The following is a 12,257-nucleotide window of genomic DNA, read 5'->3' as shown; positions in this document are numbered from 1 at the left end:
GTCTCACTAATGCTAGCTCTCGCCCTTATCAGTGTTTCCTAAAGCCTAAATTACATTATCTCTCGATCCCAGCAATTTAGTCGTCTTAATTCGTTAATTAACGCCCTTCCCTATCTCTCGATCTATGGGACGGTCAAAACTAAGCATCTAACAAGTCTCCTCTCGGTCTCATTGCTAAATATTGCACTTAACGAATCAGACAATGCTAATCAAACACGAAGTCAATCGATCGACCAGCTACCCCAGTCGATCGACAAACCGGCTCAGTCGATCGACCAGAGAACCCAGTCGATCGACCAAGCCCTAATGCGGGGTCACCTATTCTAATGCCATCTACGCCATAGATCCCCTAAATCTTAGCAAGGGGTATTTAGCTACTCATACTTACGCAAATAACAAGAACTAATTTGATAATAGGCATAAAGAATTGCATAATTGAAATAATTGATGAATAAATTCGCATAAAACTATAACTAGGGCTTTGGGATTCTATCTAGCAAGAATTAAAACTACTGAAATGAAATAACAATACAGAAATTAAAGATTAGAATTACTAAAGCAAAGGAACAAGACGAATAACTAATGTATTATAGGAACTGAATTAAACTAAGATAATGAATGATAGGAACCCTCAAGCTGCAGGTAAAGTTACGTTATATAGGAAAATAACGTAACCTATTCCTAAACCTAATTACAATGGGCTTGCTCGTCTTTTAATTTGCGCATAAGCTCGTGGGGTGGTCGATCGACCACTGAGGCCAGTCGATCGACTGAGATGCGCTGTACAGGAGCTTCTGATAATTCCTGCATCGCGCACCGATCTTAAAACAGCTGCCATTTCTTCGTTACTTTGTCAAATCCGGAGTTCTATGCGGAGTTGGAAAGCTAAGAGGATAAGCTTTCACCTCCAATTGGAATCACTCGATTATCAGATCTAGAACTCAAGTATTGCCATCTGAAGCAGGCTGCAATATTGTGAAGTGCTTCTTTGCTTGTTAAACTCGTACGCACCCATGCTTTTGCTATCTTTAGGCCTTGAAACGCGCACCAAGCTCATTCCTCGAGTCAATACTTCATGTAAAATCCTATTCTAAATACTCGGGAATGGATTCGGCTCGATTTCCGCTGAATTCTTCACATTTCTGCAATATTACACAAAAACACGAAAGTAGACGGAAAAGGGAATAAAGTAGAATAAACTACACATTTGAGCTCTGAAATGCGTGTAAAAGAGGGTGTAAAACATCATATTCTAGACACGCATCACTCTCAGAGTTCGATCTCAAATACGTACCTCTGAAAGTTATAAAAGGATGCGCTGTCGCCGAGTTCCACGCAGAAAATCCCATCAATGATGCACAAGCAATAGACACCTGGTCATTTCCGGACGAAGATATACTCTAAACCGATGTAGACTCCTGGGACCTTTATTTTGATGGAGCATCGAACTTAAGAGGATTTGAAATAGGAGTGTTGCTCATTTCTCCTGAAAGTGAGCATACACCACTCTCTGTCAAACTCGACTTCGAGGTGACAAATAACGCAGCAGAATACGAAGCTTGCCTCATTGGGCTACAAGAAGCGGTAGGTTTAGGCATCAAGAATCTTAGGGTACATGGAGATTCATCATTGATCATCAACCAAATTATGGGGTCTTGGAAAATTCGGAGTGAAAGCCTAGCACCCTATCAAGCCAGGATAGACCAAGTCGCCCAATTCTTCGATCAAGTAACTTATTTACACCTACCTCGAGAAGAAAATCAATTTGCAGATGCTCTTGCAAAACTTGCATCTTTGATTAATATGCCGGATAATATGGTAGAAATGCCTTTATGCATCGAACGACGGTCAGAACCAGCTTATGTGCACCAAATTACAGATGAAGAAGAAAACCCAGAGGAACCTTGGTTCCAAGCAATTTTGAACTTCAAACTTAACGGCACATATCCACCAGATATGGATAAGAGGGGACAACGTGCTATACGCTTACTAGACTCCCAATACGTCCTTATGCAAGGAGAATTGTATAAAAGAACACCTCTTGGTGTAGTCTTGCGCTGCCTTGATCATTCACAGGCACGGAAAGTGATGGAAGAAGTCCATGATGGAGAATGTGGACCTCACATGAGTGGACCAATGATGGCAAAGAAAATCACGCGTTTGGGGTATTACTGGACCACAATGGAATCCGATTGCATCAAATATGTCAGACATTGCCACAATTGCCAAATCTTCGGTAATGTGCAACATGTCCCTCCCTCATTGCTCTACACCATGACGCCTCCTTGGCCATTTTCTGCTTGGGGAATCGACATCATCGGGAAAATCACTCCAGCCGGAACAGGAGGTCACTGTTTCATTCTGGTGGCAATTGATTAATTCACCAAATGGGTAGAAGCAGCATCCTACACTAGTCTCACGGCCAAGAACGTGGCAAAGTTCATATAAACCAATATCATCTGTCGATACGGTTGCCCACATGAGATCATCAGTGACAATGGGTCACATTTCCAGACCGAGACTGGGTAATTGCTAGCCAAGTACAAGATCAAACACCACCATTCCTCGCTATATAGACCACAAACTAATGGCGCAGTAGAGGAAGCAAACAAGAATGTTGTCACAATCCTCAAGAAAATGATTGACAATTATAGAGATTGGCCAAGTAAGATACCATTCGCCTTATGGGGATATCGCACATCTGTTAGAACGCCCACTGGAGCCACTCCTTTCTATTTGACTTACGGCATGGAAGCCGTGCAACCAGTTGAGCTAGAAATACCATCCTTGCGCATTCTACTCGAAAGTCAAATTTCAGAAGCCGATTGGAAGAGAGACAGATATGAAGAACTCATCCTCCTGGATGAACGAAGGTTGCGCGCATTACACAATGTGCAAACATATCAGGCACGTGTCAAACGAGCCTTCAAAAAAAGGGCTAAGCCAAGAAACATCAAAGAGGGAGACTTAGTCCTCAAATCAGTTAGAGCACTTTTACCTGTCGATTTACGAGGAAAGTTCAAACCCAACTGGGCCGGACCATTCCTGGTCAAGTCCATACTCCCAGGGGGTGCGGTTAGAATCACAGAACTAGATGGGAATGAATTTGCCAACCCAACTAACCTCGACCAACTGAAACGATATTATGCCTAAGATACGAACAAAAACGCGCCTCGCGTAACATCACGTGTCGCTCATGTAGCACGAAATAAAAACGGCCCCTAGCCAGCTGAAATAAAGCTTATGTCACCTTGCTCTTGCATTTTGACAAATCGTCATCCTCATATCATCAAATAAACTGAATTATGCTTTAGGAGTAAGTAAAGCTCATGCTTATTTTCTAGTTCATCACAAGCTCTTGCTTAGAACAATTATTCTTTTACATTTACTTGAACTACGCGCAAGGGTTTGATTTTATTTTTAAACGTAGGCAATCCTTCACGGGATACAACCCCTTGTTTTTTAAATGTGAATAGAAGGACATTTGCATATGCATTTGGAATTCGACAAGAATAATAAAATAAAATCACAACGGTTTCATAACCAATTAATCTTTTATTCATTTCTTTCCATAATAATAATAGTATGCCACATAATAAAAATAATGCTAAAACAAATAGGCTAGGATTCTAAAAGCCCCACCATTTTATTACAAATGATAATAATAATAATAATAATAATAATAATAATAATAATAATAATAATAATAATAATAATAATAATAATAATAATAATAATAATAATAATAATAATAATAATAATAATAATAATAATAATAATAATAATAATAATAATAATAATAATAATAATAATAATAATAATAATAAATAAATAATACAAAGACTTAGGCTATTCTTCCATCTTCCCCATGCCTTTGTCATTCTTGTCATATTTCCTATCTCGACCACGAGCCGGGCGCTCCTGCGCTATCTTAGACCTAATCACCAAAGGTCTCTCTCGTGGTCTAGCCTTACCATTCTTATCAACCACCTTTTTGACGACAGGAGAAGTCTTCGACTTCTTCGACGGATGAACAACTCGGAATCCGGCTTTTTCCTCTCCCTCGGTCAAGTATTTCTCTTTCTCCTTCGCTACATCCCGAACCTTGTAATCAACAGGCTCGCGCTTCCTCAGCCTCTCGCGCTCCTCAGGAGTAGTAGCCTTCCTCCACTACAAGTAGGAATCCGATACCCATAATGCGCTAACAGAAGAGTTTAGGAACCACATGTTTCTCTGAGCCCATTTGATAGCCCACTCTCTTCGACTCTCGGTAGTAAGCGCCATGGCAGTCTAAGGAACAGTATCGAGCTTAGGAATCATCTGTTTTAATCCAACCTGCCTTATCAGTCTCTCCGGGAAGGTGCATATCATGAATTCCAAGCCAGGAATGCGCACCGATCGAGTAGGATCCAGGGACGATACTTCAGTAACAGACTTGAGATTCCACCATGGTACAATCCATCTGATCAGGGGACCATCCTCGTTCTTCAACTTGTTCTCCCAGTAATTGCAAACCCGAGTGAAGTCCACCATATAAAGCCTGGTCCTCATTGCAATCGAGCGAGCATGATAAGCAGGAACATTAACTGGCGGCTCGATCAACCGCAAACGCTCCATAAGCCAAACCTACCAAAGCAGGTATTAGTATCCAAAAAAAAAGAAGAAAAAAAAGCAAAAAAAAAAAACGAAAAAAAAAAAGAAAGAAAACGAAAAAAAAAAAAGTTGTATTCTTTTACCTGCAAAATGATGGGACTTCCTAAATAATGAAGGTCGCGGTTGGCTTTCCTGTTATCCAATCCCAATAGGATCTCTCCTAAACATAGGCAAGCTGGGCTCCTGCGCAGCTCCATTTGCTCAACCAAGCTCAAATAGCGAGGATCACCTCTCCTCTCCTCATCAACATGCCCTTGGAGGACATAACCATGCAATAGGCAAAACACAAATGCCCTACGCCTCACAACATAGGAGATAGAAGGGTATGCCCTATTTATGAATCGATCGATGAAATCAAGCATTCAGACTCCTTTTGAGGTCACAAGACGGTCAACCTCGGCTCTTGTCAATCCAAGCAAATCCCTAAATTTATTCTTATACCCTTGAGAAGTAGAGGGTATAGCAGGCATATGTTCTGGTCCCATCCACCAATTGCAGCAATTTCTTCAGGAAACGGACAGATATCGCCTCCAGGGAAGGCAAACACGTGGAAATTAGGGTCCCAATACTCAAGACAAACATCCAAGAACGGTTTGACCACCTTAACTAGTTTCAAGCTCAAAATCGATCCAAATTTGTAGGCACCCATATCGTGTTTCTCCAAATTTGAGAATTCGTTTGTCCATTCTTTAAGACGGATTTCTAAAGTATCCCTGTTGTATGATTAATTAGAGAGTTTTATGTAATAGACGGAAGAAAGACGGAAGAATTATGTGAATAATACCTCCATCGACGTCTATATTTATACTAAAAGTTGTTTCCTAAAATCTGTCAGGACGGACACACTGGGGAAAGGGCGCAGTACGTGCTGCGCCTCTTCAAAGGGACGCAGCTCATGCTGCGCCTCTTCCTCAGCGGTATTTCTGTGATTTTCCGCGTTGGATCTTTCCTATTTCCTTAAGCATAATTTCCTATTCATATGGGTTATTATTTTGGTAATTCCGTCGAATTACCATATTTCGAGTTTCCTAATTTTACGGGAACGCTTTTCGAGGCAAAATCGGCATTTTCGTCAAACAAGCACACTTACCCATTTCTTTTTATTTTTCTTTTTTTGGGGAATCATTTCACCAATTTAACTATTTATTTTCAAACTTATCCATTTCTTTTTATTTTTCTTTTTGGGGGAATCATTTCACTCCTGTTTCATATTTCATTTCAAACTTATATGTTTCTATTTTCGTTTTTTTAGGGGGTAGCCCTCCCTACCGTCCGGTCATTTTAGGCAAACTTTTTTGCATTTTCTCGAGTCATTGTCTTGCGCTAATTTAGGCCATGTGTACAAATATGTGCTTTATGTGCAATTTCTATGTAAATTTCGGCAGCATGACGGCATAAACCGTCATCTACCACACCTGTTCAAAGCTAACCTGCAAGTATAAACAAGATAACACAGCAACAAAGGCACTCAGGCCGCCATATATACAACCAAAAGGAAATATGTACACCAAACTGGGGGCTCGTGCCCGAAACAAAGTTCAAAAGTCCAAAATGAAAGTCCTAAAATGTACAAAAGTGTGTGCGGTACAGCCAACAACAAAAACAACAAAAAAACAAACAAACTACTGCTGGTCGCCGCCTAGCTCAGTAACTCTCGCCTCGAGAGCAGCGATCTCGGCGTCGCGGACCTCCAACTCCCTCAGCAGGCGAGCTGTCTCCTCCCGGGACTGCGCTAGCTCTCGCTCTAGGTCGCGCTCCCTATGCAAATGACAGGAATTGGCTCATGTCAATCATTTCAAACATAAAGAAAGTTAGAAAATTCAAAAATGAAGTAAACGGAAGGTTCATACCTGACGTCCTCGACCACCAGCAAGTGCCTCGACGGCAGTAGCCTGTAGCCGGTTGGCTACCCTCCACAAAGCCACGAACCGAGATGGTGCTACCTGCATTTCAATAAATAAGGATTCTCAATGATTGGGCAAGATCGAACGAATGTATTCTTATACAAAAGCTAATTGAGTCGGGAACTTACCCTCCGAATCAGATGCTGCCACTCGTCCAGGCCAGCATCTGTCACCGCCTCGCCAAAGTCGCGAAGCTCGACGACCGTCGTCATCCCCATCGCGTCAGTATACTCGAGGGTCTCGGGGTACGCTGGGGGCTCGACGCCCGCCGCCTCAACCTCCTGCAAAATCCAAATGGCCTGAGTAATCGGTGATCATTCATCAGATTTCCAAGTCAAACACGGAAAGAAAGTAAGGCACCTACCACGACCGGCCAGTACGCCAACCTCCGATAGAGGAACGTGGAGTAGTTCTCGTCAGGAAGAAGGAGGGCGTCGCCACCGAAGTCTGCCAAGTCAGCCTCCCTCTCAGCATCGGAAGGCTCCCTAAACATCATCCGAGGAGGATCGATGGGGACCGTGAGGACATCTCGAGAGCACTGGCGAGTCAAACGCTTGCCCAAGTACCACACTAGACCCATCGACGTCCTCAGCAGCAACCGGCTCGAGCTCCTAGGTAGAAGGACCTCAGCCACAAAAGGAGGGGTGCCAATGTAGTCCGCCCAAGGCCTGGGCACCCACTAAGATAAGCAAACAAGAGGTCATTCTTATGATCAGTTCTAAAAGAAAGCAATGAGAAAGAAACAAAGAAAAGTGAGTCAAGGATACTCACGCCATCCAACTGCAGGGCGTTCACGTCCCGTCGACAGACGTCGTGAGAAGAACGCTGACTCTTCTTACGGCACATCACCCAATCCCTCACAACGGGATAAGCTCTCGTCCCCGGCTCCGTCCTCTTGGGCGCGAAGCTCGGAAAGTAGGAGTACACCCACGCCTGCAAAACAAGACAATCAATGATGATCTTTCGTGATTCGATAAGGAAAGGAAATGATCTTTTATGATACGAAATAAAGGTTCATACCTCCAGCAGCAGTCCAGGACCAACAGTGGCAGGAGAAGTCCCCTTCTCCACCAGCTCCGCACGAACCATGGCCTTTATGTAGCGAGTGAGGACCGCGAATCCGGGAGTGACCCAGTCCCAATGACCTAGGCCACTCAAGTCAGAAAGGAAAGGAAGAAGCTTCGTCGACAACCTCTCTCCCTTGTCTCCGAGGTAGAGCAAAGACAAGAACCACCAGAGCCACAGACGAGCTCTCTGCTCTGCAGTACAAGGAGGAGGAGTCGTCTCCCTCCCATCGATCGTCACCATCGTCGGGATCTTCCCAGCAAAGTAATCTCGGACGTAGGAACTCGGCACCAACTCGGGAACCGCAACAGCTTTTGCCGCCAGGTTCCAACCGATCAATCTCCTAACCTCAGCCGAGTCCACTCTCATCGCTGTCTCCGGCCACACCACAGTCTCAGTCCCACACGGCAAACCAGAGATCATGCCGTAGTCCTCCAACGTGACCCCAACCTCGCCAAAAGGCATGTGAAAGGTCGAGTTCGTGTCCCAAAACCGATCAAGGAAAGCTCGAATCAGGCAAAGGTTAGCCTGAATCTTCCTTCCCTTGATATCCCTCCACGCTCGTACCAAGACCCCAAAAGCTCCCAACTCGATGATGGTCTGCTCCTCTGCTGAAAGCCTCCCGTAAGCCTCCATCATCATAGTGTAACCCGAGAAAGACCTGATGTTCCCGGCCTCCTATTTTGATTCAAAGCAAGAGCTATCTTTAGCTCGAATGAAAGAGAAAAGGAATAACAAATAAAGGATAAAAGAAGGTAAATGAAAGAATGATGAATTCAATTTACCAAGCTCTTCACCGTCCTGTAGGACAGGTGACTCTCCGCTGCCCAGATGAGATGTCCGCTATCCCATCTCCCAGCCCACTTTGGTGCTCCCCTCTGCTGACGACCACCTCGTTCAACGTTGGCCCGCCTCGGGGCCTCCTCCTCAACAACCTCCTCCTCGACGACCTCATCCTCAGCAGCCGCCGTCGCAGTAGCAAAAGCCTCCTCTAACGCCTCCTCGAGCGTAAAAGAAGGGTCAAGAACAGTGTCCACGTCCATGGGACCTCTCCCTGACGTAGAAGCCTCGTCACCTTGATGTGACCATAATTAGAGCATATTTAGTCCCCGAATTAGCCTTGTTCCCATGAGTTTTAGTGCATATTTGGGTCATTTATTGTCTTTAGTTCTTTGTTTTGCATATTCTCTGAGGTTTTGTGTCCTTGGTAGGAAAGGAGTGCAAACCTTGCATTTTCATGGCAAAATGAGACTAAATTGATTGAATTCAATGACCAAGCATCAAGGAGAGACAAGATTAGAAGACCTTTGTACATATTATAGTAGATGGGCAATGATGAGAAAAGATCCTTGCATCCCCAAGGAAATCCCCAAGGATTTTATGAAGAAAGGGAAGAAAAGAAGAAGAAAGCACGCTGCATGACAATCCGTCCGTCTTCCGAAGAAGACGCCCGTCCACCAAGCCACAATCCGTGCGTCTTCCTTACAAGATGCCCGGGCAGCAGCATCCAGAAGACGCCCGTCTTCTCCCAAAGACGCCCGGGCAGAGACCGCAGAAACCGCCCATCCCGTGCCTAAGACGCACGGATTCCAAGGCAGCACAACTTCGTTTCTTCAAGCTTCAAGAAAGATGCCCATCCTTCCAAAAATACCGGCGTTTCCTTAAGTAGGGACTTAATCGTCATTTAAGCCCTTAGTTAACCCTAATTCCTACACCTAATCCCCACTATAAATACCCCATTAGTCTAATTAGAAGAGCATGTTCTTCTTAGCAATCTCTAGTGTAGTTAATATCAATCAAATCTCTCTTTAATTTTGTAATCAACAATTAATCAAGTTTTAATACAAGTTTTATTTCCTTAATCTCTCTTTTGTTCATCCTTTATTTTGGGTAATTGAAGATTATTTGGGTTATTATTGGGAGATTGACAACCTCTCAATCAAGCATCAAGTACTTCTTTTATTCTTTGCTTTATTATTGGAATCATTAGTAGGTATAATTCTCTTAATCCCTTCTTAATTATTGTTAATTACTTTCATTTATTCATCATGTTTCACTTTGTTGGTATGATTGACAACCTTGCTAGCATGATCAACATGATAATGAGTGAGTAGTCACCTAGCTAGGGTTAATGGGTAATTAGGGGAAACCAACATGGGGAATAATTCATGCTTAAACTAATATGCTTTCATGGTTTATTTGCTTGCTTGTTTTGATCTCAACTCATGCACATGTTTTGTTTGATGAAATGCGAGCCTATGAATCCTTGCATTTTTTACCCATCACCTATCTTTTCAATGAGACTTGTAAGACATAAACCAACTCGAGTCTCATTAGACCATGCATGTTGTTGAGTAGGGAAGACTAAGTCGACTTGTAGGTGTTGTACAATCTAATCGATTCGGCTCCGGGACCCAAACTTTCCTAGGATTGTAAGATATAACCCAACTCAATCCATCACAACAATAATTGCTTGCATATAATTTGAGAACATGTTTGTATGATCAATTCCCATGATTCCCCTATGACCCCATGATACCCTAGTGCTTTTTATCAATTGTTTACAACCCTTTTAATTCATCTTGCTTGTTTACTTTCATTGCTATTTAGTTTAGTGACCTTCTACATCAACCCCAATTGTGACACCCCTAAGACACCACTAGTTGCAATAGAAATCTCATTTCAATTCCCGTCCCTTGGGATCCGACCTTTACTTGCCTCTTTACTAATTGTAGAGTTGTTTGTGAAGCTATAAATTGTGTTTTGGTCTATGTGCTCCTAACGACAAGTTACCGAAAAGATTTAGTTACCGGCCAAAAATGGCGCCGTTGCCGGGGACGGTGTTAACTTGATTTAGATTTTCTTATATTGTTATTAGTTGTGTCTTTCTTTGCCTTGAGGATGTAAAACTCCTCAAGGTTTGTTCTAATTGTTTTCGAGTTGTTTGATATTTTGCATGTCTAGAAGGTCACAAGGTGACTTGTTACCTTTTGATCGTGAAATTGAAAGAACTTTGACAACCAATAGAAGACTTTCTAGGAGAAATTTGAGAGGTATTGGTGAGGTTGTAGATATTCAACCAACTATTGAGTTCATCAACCCTTTTGCAAGAGAAGGTGAGGAGAACCCAACACAAAATACAACACAAAATCAACCCACAATGCCTAAGTTTTCATCACATTCCGTACCCACCGAGGAGAACCTACCCAATGGTACTCCCACACCACAACATCTAACCGGAAATTTTATTGCCAAATCCGCATTTATCCAATTAGTCGAAAGAAGCCAATTTGGGGGGATGCCTAATGAAAAACCTCATTCTCATATGGAGACCTTTTGTGACTATTGTGATGCGATTTCTCAAACCGGTGTAACTCAAGACCAAATTCGATGGGTCTCATTTCCTTTTTCTCTAATTGGCACCGCGAAACAATGGTTGAAAGGCCTGGATAAGGCTACTCTCGGAATTGATTCTTGGAAGAAGTTGGCTCTAGCTTTCTACAAAAAGTTCTATCCACCGGAAAAGACTAACATGCTAAGGGCTCAAATTATGGGTTTTAAGCAAAGGGATGAAGAATCTTTGTATGAAGCTTGGGAGCGGTTCAAAGGAATTTGTCGCTCATGTCCTCACCATGGACTTAGCGAGTGGTTCTTGGTACAACAACTTTGGAACGGTCTTTATGAAGATTTAAGGAACATTCTCAACATGGGATCAAATGGAATGTTCACCGAAGTTGATGACAATCAAACTTGGAACAAAATTGAGGAAATGGCGGTCCATAACTCACAATATAGTAGACCTCGCAAGGCTACTAGAGGAGGAAAGCATGAAGTGGACTCCGTTACTCAATTAGGTGCTCAACTTAGTGCTCACATTGATACCATCAATTTGAAGTTTGAAAAGGCTATGGCTAGACTTGAAGAAGCCTCAAAATCACCAAAGCATCATGTTAATGCCATAACGGCATCTTCATCAATCCCAAGTGGGATATGTGAGAATTGTGGAACTTTGGGACATGACCAAAGTGAATATAGGGGAACAAATGAACAAGTGAATGCTTTCCAAGCATACAAGAGTGGTACCCCTTATTCTAACTATTACAATGAAAACACCAAATTCCATCCAAATCTCTCATACAAAAGCCAAAATGTTCAAAACCCTCAAACAACATACACCCCACCTCCCTTGAGAAACCAAAATCAAAGACCCTTTTACAACCAAAACCAAGGTTACCAAAATCAATCTCCATACAATCAACAAAATGACCAAGGTTTTGATGTTCAAAAGGCGGTCCTTCAAATGCAAAAGAATCAACAAGAATGTTTCACTCAAATGCAAAAAGATAGTCAAGCAAAGGAAACCACCATCAACAACATCCTAGCCCAAACCAAAATGTTGGAAACCCAATTGACTCAACTAGCATCTTCAAGCTCACAAAGACAAAAGGGGCAATTACCACCTCAAAGTAATCCCCCAAGACATAAAACGATTAGTGCCATTCACTTGCGAAGTGGTACAAGGTATGAAGCACCGAAGAAGCAAGTTGAGGATGAAGTTGTGGAAGCTAGTGACAAGGAAGAAATTGTGCAAAACTCCAAGGATGGAGAACCATCAAAAGAAGAAATTTCAAAGAA

The 12,257-nt window shown here is 42.6% G+C and overlaps 1 non-coding gene across 1 annotated transcript; it reads right to left on the bottom strand.

Moving 5' to 3' along the window:
- Positions 1-11,154: 11,154 nt before the first annotated feature.
- On the bottom strand, positions 11,155-11,261 carry LOC141589323 (small nucleolar RNA R71). Its single transcript, XR_012520267.1, has one exon. It is a non-coding gene; the product is annotated as a small nucleolar RNA R71 (small nucleolar RNA).
- Between the last annotated feature and the right edge of the window lie 996 nt (positions 11,262-12,257).

Source organism: Silene latifolia, chromosome 6 (assembly GCF_048544455.1).
Source record: "Silene latifolia isolate original U9 population chromosome 6, ASM4854445v1, whole genome shotgun sequence".
NCBI lineage: Eukaryota > Viridiplantae > Streptophyta > Magnoliopsida > Caryophyllales > Caryophyllaceae > Silene > Silene latifolia.
This window is presented reverse-complemented; position numbering and strand designations above follow the sequence as displayed.